We start from the raw sequence: 8,984 nt of genomic DNA on the forward strand, positions 1-8,984 counted from the left end.
GTCACTGACTTATGTATTTATCCCAGGGGCACTCATAGATTTCCGGGTACATTTCCCATACCCAGAAATTTCGCACCTTTTTTCTTACGATAAGACCTGACCTGCATATAATATACCTAACACACGAGTTATTGTGAGCTGTCGCATCCACAAGTGGTTATCGAATGCGCGTGGTCTAGAGGCTAACTAAAATATAATTATTAGAATCGATATTGTCCGTTTTTGTGGCTCGCGCTGTTTTTTTGTTATTCTGCATCAAAATATTGGATGCCACAAATGGTTGCACCAATTATTCACGAGTGACACAAGTCGGTTCGACAGTCAAATCTTCCGGGACACGATCCCCAATCATCAGATCCTGATGAAGAAGAAGAAGTAATATTCCATCATAACGTATTTTGTAACGTATTTAATCAGGTATGTTAGTTCTCCGTGCTCATCTCTCCCATGGGCACTTTGCTTAAATTATCTCAGTCAAAGCAAACTTGAGTACGTGGTGACCTCAGTCTTCGGAATCTTCTCCTGAGACGTTTCCAAGGATAAACAACTGCTGATGATTTACATCCAAACGTAGGGTTTCGTGGTACGCTCGATTAAGACCAAGTGTAGTGCGGGGTGGAATGGTTTAGATGGAACTATTAGGTCGTTCATGGTGGTGGGGGTAAATAAAGAATTTCGTTGTATTCTGCAAGTATATTGGTAGACACTGTGTTGCCAACCGTATTATAATTGTACTATGGTTTTGGGTTTAGATAAAATGTGAAATAGTACACTATATTATAATAATACTTATAGGTACGCCAAACATCACAAAATACTATAATTTTGACGAATTAAATAAGATATCAGCGTGTACAGAGATATAATATTTTTTGCATTTATGTCGTAAAAATGTACTACTTAATATAATTGTGTAACAAAAATATGGCAACACTGACTAGACATCTATCTCTACCTACAGCGATTAAAATGATCGTTTGATTAATGCATGTAGGTGAGATTATGGAAGCACACAACGAGCAAGTATTACAAATAACACGCAAAAGAGGTGAGCTATAATATTTTTCCTAGTTCTTCGTTATCGCAAAAACATTGACAAAATATCACGTTTTTGGTTTTCCCTCCATTATCTGTCATGTATCCCCACACATTATGCAGCCGTATACCGTGGCGTAACATTCATGGAACGCTAGCATATGATTATCGACACGATACTGCATTAATGTTATATAGACTGCATCACAGATATGATGCATTCATAACAATCTGCAGCAATTAGTTTTTGCGACGAAATCCCCGTTTGCTTTATGAGCCATAACTCTGTTAATATATGCAAGATGTCGCTCTTCTCCGATCATCTCCAGTTTCTGCTCGTTGACGTCGCTCCGTAGACTGCTGCGTAACAGCGTGTCTTGTAAAGTGTAATTCAAACATTTAGGTATATAAATATTTACATAAACGGACGCTACAGATCATTCAGGTCTTTAGCCGACTGCACAACCGTTCTTTACGAATCTATATTCTGAGTTCCATGTGTCTTCGGTCGGTCACACTCAGCCTCTCTGCGTTTATTCATTAAAAAAAATATTTTTCAGGTAGAGCGAATCCGGTGAAACTGAATTTATTGTTCCGGAATTCAATTCCTTGCGATCCCCTATCCTGTCACTTTCCTGTCTACGTATAAGTTTTTAATAATTATTATTGTGTTCACTGTATTATATAATAAAGTAAGTTGTTAAATAATATAATGTGTTTTTTTAACTCAATAAACCGTCTACATATGAGTTTTTATTGTCAATTAATTATACACCGACCCATCATTTTAAAACCATCAGTGAAAAGTATTTGTAGGAGTGTAGGTACAATGGCCATCAAAACTTGATTTCGATTGCAATATTATCACTGTGATTTATTATTGAAACTGTTTATATTTTATTTACACTGGAGATTCTGGAAGCTTTACAAAATGTTCGATCCATTGTCGATATCGAATAAAAACATGACATCTTTTAGCTGATAATGCCAAGATATACGGTTATATTGTACGTTGGCATGCCAATAACTTTTTGTGCTTATCTACCCCTATTTGGAGCATATACAACACCCTTAATGTACCTAACTAATGTTTTATAACAGTAGGTAGTTATTTTCTATACCCTCGAAGGTCGTGAGAAAATGGAGAGGAAAACATTAAAGGCAACCTATATCTCAATACACGGTGTTATGTTCAAAACTCTTAGTTACTTACTATAGAATATTAATTATTTAAATTTTCAAAATTAAATCGAAACTTTGATCGCATAATGTTATAATAACAAACAACACAGAACAATTATTATTGAGAGGTGAATTAACGCATTACTAAATTTTCAGATAGGGGTTAATATATATTTTGTGGTCACAACTTTTCGAGTATGAATTAAATTACATATTTACTTTAAAATAATAAATACCTAATATTTTAAACAATCTTGAGATTGCCAGTAGGCACCTATCATCAAACGTATAAACAATAAATATTTGTTTTTTAGTATAAATTATTTACTTTAAATCTATTGTTATGACTAGTTTTCGATGGATGTATAAATTTAACATAAATAGTGTCGATTAAAGTGTGATTATATGGACATAGAAAGATAAATTATATTTTATATTTGTCGTCTATTGATATAGCCACGTATGGCTAAATTACATGGACAGCGTTGACCACTCATATATTGCAAATAATTGTCGTGAAAGATCGTCCATCATAAATAATTATTTTATTAAAAACAATGATTTAGATATCACTTATAGGCCATCCATGGACTGAAACCGTATGCGGTTTCAAGCCGTGTGCTATTATACTAAGCTGATCTTTTCTGGTCATGGAAATATATTTCCACAAAGTAAATTATAAGCATCTGATCATATCCGTCTATACCATGCACTTACACTTACAAATTTAGTGAAAATATATTTTCATGAACACAAATCATAAGTTTAGTAAGGCACACGGATCTAAACCGCATACGGTTTCAGTCCATGGATGGCCTCTTAGACTTAGATCATAACAACGTATATTGCTTAGCCAGAGCCATCTTTATACGGTATGATTAATAGAGATGGATCTGAATTGCCTTATAAGATACGTTGGATAACAACCAACAACCTGATAAAAAAAACTAGTCTCTTATTTGAAATTTTACCACTAGGTTGGTAGACATGACGGTCAAATTCGGATATGTTCGTGCTGGCGTATCCACCCGAACCCGAAAATGTTGTATTGAAACGTCAAACATAACAACATAACCTAAAATTTTATTCGTCATGTCATTGAGATTGCAGCATAAAGTAAAACAAATATTATGTCACTACTAGCCACTCGATATTAGACAGCTCCAGGGAACCATAAATTAAGGCGGCGGCTGTGAAGTAATTATTTTTCATAACAGTTGTATCTTCCATCTCAATTCGCAATATGTAAAATTGGCGTACTCTATCTCGCTCTAAAAGTTAACACAGCCAAGAGAGGGCCTGTTAAAAGATAGCACTTTTTGACAAATCAGACGGTTAACTTATTGTAATTATTGAGTATATAGAATGATAAATGTGATATATTTATCACATTTAGCTCGTTTTAGGTGTTAAGTGAAGTAACTAAGAGTCTTGCTGATATTAACTATATTTTTCTGTTATCAAATACCTAATGAATAATGTACGAGCGACATTATCAATCCTACCGGCTATATGGCGAGGTAGCGAAATGCAGGGGTTCGCAGTAAATTCTTCGCAAGCAATCGCTGACCTAGCTTCAGATTTAGAGTCTGGTTTGGCAATTAATTAGTATAGAGCATTATTCTAACCTTTTCAACAGATTCTAAAGGAAATTTTTATGACCAACACGATCGACAGGAGTCGTATCGACTTGTGTAAGTTGTGCATTAGACAATCTAGCATATTAAATCGCATTTTTTGTACTTAACTGATATTATATTATTAATCCTACTCGTCAAAAATATGTATTACTGTCTCAGATTAAACTACGTACATATCATCATCTATTTAATTAATTGAGTTTCCTGTCGTAAGCGATGTCCGCCTTATATACAACATTCAACTCGAGCAACAAGTCGATGCGGAGTGTCTGGGACTCATGATTGTCCTCGGTCAAAACCAAATGCCGCCTATTTGACGCTTGCATTCTGACGGTGCTGCTTTGCGGTAGCGAATCATGGCACCTTACGAAGAAGGCTCAGAGCAATTGTATATTGAGCTTCGAAAACAGATGTTTGCGACGGATACTGGGTGTGCGATGGGGTATGACTTTAGGAGCAACGAGGAGATAAGGGAACGCACCAAGCAGCCTCTCATCACGCTGAGAGTGAAGAAGCGACGTTGGACCTGGCTCGGCCACATGGTGCGGATGCCAGAAGAGAACCTCAATCTGGCTTGCCTGTTCTCCAAGCCGACCGGATTCCGGCGTCCTGGAAGGCCGCTAAATACTATCTAACTATAGAGTGTATACGGTGGAGTGACGGGATGCTGGTTTGACCTGGAACGAAGCAAGAAGATGATTTTGGGATTCTTGGAGGCGCCGCGTGGTGTCCATATGCTCCGACGAAGGGGCGGACATGAAAGAATAACGAATTAAGCCGATTAATAGCATATCGCAATGCCAATTGAAGAGAGACCATCGGTATTTGTGTCAACTTATAATATTTATTTTTATTTTCCCACTTACAATGGTTCGAATTGGATGATGGAATAATAGCGCAACAAAAAAGAATTAAATCTTTCGCGCAGGGCTGTTATTATCTATACCCTATGTAAAGTACCTACTTTTACTGGTGTTTATATTTTACATATTATTTTTGCATGATATGATCCACTTATTAAGTATTATGTCGCACCTTAATCACCTTTTGCGATTCACCTGTACCTAATATGATTTAGCGTGCGGCAGGCGAGCCAGGTGAATCAGCATTTTGTTTCCTCGTACAGATTTGGTCTGTTTTTAATAATGCTACGAGGGTGGGTCAATAAGTCCTTAGAAAAGCCGACAGGTGGTGCGACTAGTACTGTAAGCGGTTTATTTTCATGCAGCGGCACTACCGATTCAGTATGCTGCGAAGTTTCAATCAGATTGGTCGGGTTGTTGTGTGTTTCTCGTACATTTAAAAAAAAATTGCTTGTGAAAAATGGAAAATGGAGAAAATTGAGTTTAGAGCTGTTATTAAACATTTTAATATAAAAGGGTTAACAGCAAAGGAAATAAAAAATGAGTTGGATTTAGTTCACGGCATATCTGCTCCTTCACTTGCAACTATTTATAACTGGTTAAATGAATTTAAACGTGGTCGTACATCAACAAAGGATGAACCACGCTCAGGACGTCCTGTAGAGGTGACTACACCAGAAATGATCAATAAAATCCACGATATGGTGTTAAGTGACCGAAGATTAAAGTTGAGTGAGATAATTGAGGTTACAGGGATCTCAAAAGGTAGCGTCATTTCTATTTTACATGACAAATTGGGCATGAAAAATATTTCTGCAAGATGGGTGCCGCGTTTGCTCACAGTCGACAATAAACGCAGTAGGGTGGTGGCCTCTAAAGCCCTGTTGTCGCTCATGCAACGCAATCCGGATGAATTTTTTCGTCGCTTTGTGACTGTAGATGAAACATGGATACACCACTATACTCCCGAGACGAAAGAACAGTCAAAGCAGTGGATTGCGAAGGCAAACCATGTCCAAAGAAGGCGAAAACCGTAAAATCAGCTGGTAAGGTTATGGCTACTGTATTTTGGGATGCACGTGAAATTATTTTCGTTGACTATTTGGAAAAAGGAAAAACAATAACAGGGGATTATTATGCATCTTTATTGGACCAGCTAAAAAACAAAATTGAAGAAAAACGGCCTCATTTAAACAGGAAAAAAATCCTCTTTCATCAGGACAATGCCCGTGTTCACACATGTTTACGATCAATGGCTAAAATTGAAGAATTGAAGTTCGAATTGGTCGACCACCCACCGTATTCGCCAGATTTAGCCCCCAGTGACTTTTTCCTTTTCCCAAACTTTAAAAAATGGCTAAGTGGACAACGTTTTTTTTCAAATGAAGAAGTCATCGATCGGACAAATGCTTATTTTGAGGACCTTCTGAAAACTTATTTTTCTGACGGTTTAAAAAAAATTGAGAAACGTCTAACCAAGTGTATTGAGCTCCAAGGAAATTATGTTGAGAAATAAAAAAAAATACAAAAATAAAACCTGTTTTAATGCTTTTTTCTAAGGAATTATTGACCCACCCTCGTACCTTGAAAATTGGTAACCGCTTACACTGATGGATAAGTGTGTTCATTCATGTGCCTGTGAAATGCACTTGAAATTAATCCGGATAATCTAGTAAAATCAAAGTTGAACGTTCAGTGATTTTTTTAAACTATTTTCAGCTCATGGTACATTTATCGAGACTTGTTAAGGTTATTTTAGTAGAACCTCTATCACATTAAAAATGAGTATTAAAATTAAGCTCAAAAGTTCAACAACTAAATCCTTTCGATTAAAAAAATGACAAACATTTTTTTTAAAAAATACGTGTAAAAAAACAAAATCTTTGATTAGATAAAAAAACAAAGAACACATCCGCTGCAAAAATGAATTGTGAGGATTCCTCTCTCTTCGTTGGTTGGTCAATGTCCTTCTTTCTGATTAAAAAAGCTATCTTTCATAATCAAGACCGAGAACTTTTTTGTCATTCTTCCAATTCTTTTCCTTCAAGGTCCAGATAAAAGATTAAATTGGGTTTTCGAATAAAATAAATCTAAAGTCCATGCTCAAATACAGGACGGAACCTCCGCATTGTTGCATCCTAACTTAATTGTAAACACGCCTGCTATACCTATGAAAACATGTATAGCGATGTGCTGCCTGGAGATTTTTCCATATTGATATTCATGCAAGTTAAAAGTACAAAATATTTACTCATTATTAAGTATTTATCTATGGAAATATTAATGCACTTTTTTCTTTCTAATGGCAAAATACTTTTATTAGTTGTTTTTTTTCGGTAATGTATCTATATCAGCTATATTATTTTCTCCTTCTTATCTAATTGTATATTATGTTGAGCTATGGCGTATGTATAGTGTATACTATACAATACTGTATAATCTATTTTTGTTGTTAAATACGTTAAATAAATATACATACCTACCTATATTGGATGCCGATAGAGTACTTAATTCCAATTTATATGGCTTACCATTAAGTGTAATTTGACGTAATACAAATAAACACACTTCGACCACTTACGCAGTGCATACAATTTAGATAATGTAGATCTCATTCCAGGCATGCATACAGGTAGTGTTACAATACTCAAGTAATAGGTATATTCATGCATTTTTATCATTAATAAAATATTTTAATAACAGTTTTAAATTTTAATCATAACAATGAATTTTGCTAAGACGCAATGACGTGCGTATTCGTATTTGAAGATGTTTAAACTAATAAGTATGTAAATTTCAGGCTAATAGAGCCAGTTGTAAGTTAACTATTGGGTTGGCAGTTGGCACGAAGCCGACTTTAAGATGGCGCTGATTGGAAACAATATTGTATGCACGTAGGAATAAAAATGTGTGTTTGAAATTATGACGTGTGAAAATTGGGAAAAGCCTTAGAAACATACTAATACATTCGAATTGTTGAAAGTGGTATATGGTGAAGATGCTATGAAATATTTTTATGATGTGTCGTAAATCCCATTTATCGCCTGCGGCGCTGACAACGTTTCCATACCGCAAAATTAAATGAAGACTGTTATTCTACTTGGCCGTCTGAGCTAGTTATATTCTTAGACTATATGTTATATTAGTATTATACAAAAGGGTTGGAGGGGACCCTTTTTTGAGTTGCTCCGTATTATGTATACAAATTTAATGTTAAAAAATAAAAAAAAAAACATAAGTTTATTTTTCGTCCATTTCATTATCAATTCTATTGATCAACAAAATCGACAGCAAATCGTGTTTCATTATCTGTCTCTTTTCTCAAAAAAAGTGAGGTTATTTATCAGTGCGCAGTGTTGCCATGTTTCAAATAATTCCAGTGTAGCATAGTGTCAAATATAATATTATCATTGGATTTTAAGACGATAATTTGATAATAAAACAAACATGCTCCGACTTCGTTCCTGCTCCGGGTAAAACCCCATTGCTCCACTGCTCCGTGCTCCTGATACGAGCTCCGGTTATATACGTACTTATATAAAAAATCTACCACGGTAATTTTTACATAATATGCATTAAAATATAGTATATAAATATACTATTACAGTCGAACTTGGTTATTACGAGGAAGATGGGACCGACTGAATTTGCTAGTTACGTATAAGCATTACTCGTTTTTCGTTATATAACATTTTTCGCGCCACGTTCTCTCTAAGCATAGAACATAAAAATCTGAAAACCATTGTAAAAATCCCTGAATCAAGCATGGCATTCATAAACTACAAAAGAAGTTGTTTATTGTAGGCACTGGTAGGTACCGACTGACTTCACAAAGCTTGGATTTCTTACATGTAATTTCAACCATATACGTGGATACTTTTTCAATGTTGGCGGAGAAAACACCAATTAGGTAACTAGATACTTAACTAGTGTCATAAACGTAATCCGACCCCGGCGGCATCGTTCTAGTTAACTGTCCGGTCGGATTTTATTGCTTATGGACGAAAATTTTGTTTTTAAACGATCGACACATTAACAGTTTTGCTCGGTATACCCGAGAAGTAGGTCGTTAAAAAGTGAATAAATGTATGGAAAAAATCATAAACTAAAATGTCAACGAATGTTTCCTCATTACATCCGAGATATCGCTATTTCCGTGATCGTAATAACCAAGTTCGATTATATTTTCAACAAATTATCGAACACTTCTGTTAGTAAAATATTCCATTTTGAGTGGAGCCCAGATTGAAATGAAAGAGTTGGT

The sequence above is a fragment of the Rhyacophila brunnea genome, unplaced genomic scaffold (genome assembly GCF_057557595.1).
Source record: "Rhyacophila brunnea isolate RB1 unplaced genomic scaffold, BYU_Rbru_1.0 scaffold_3, whole genome shotgun sequence".
NCBI lineage: Eukaryota > Metazoa > Arthropoda > Insecta > Trichoptera > Rhyacophilidae > Rhyacophila > Rhyacophila brunnea.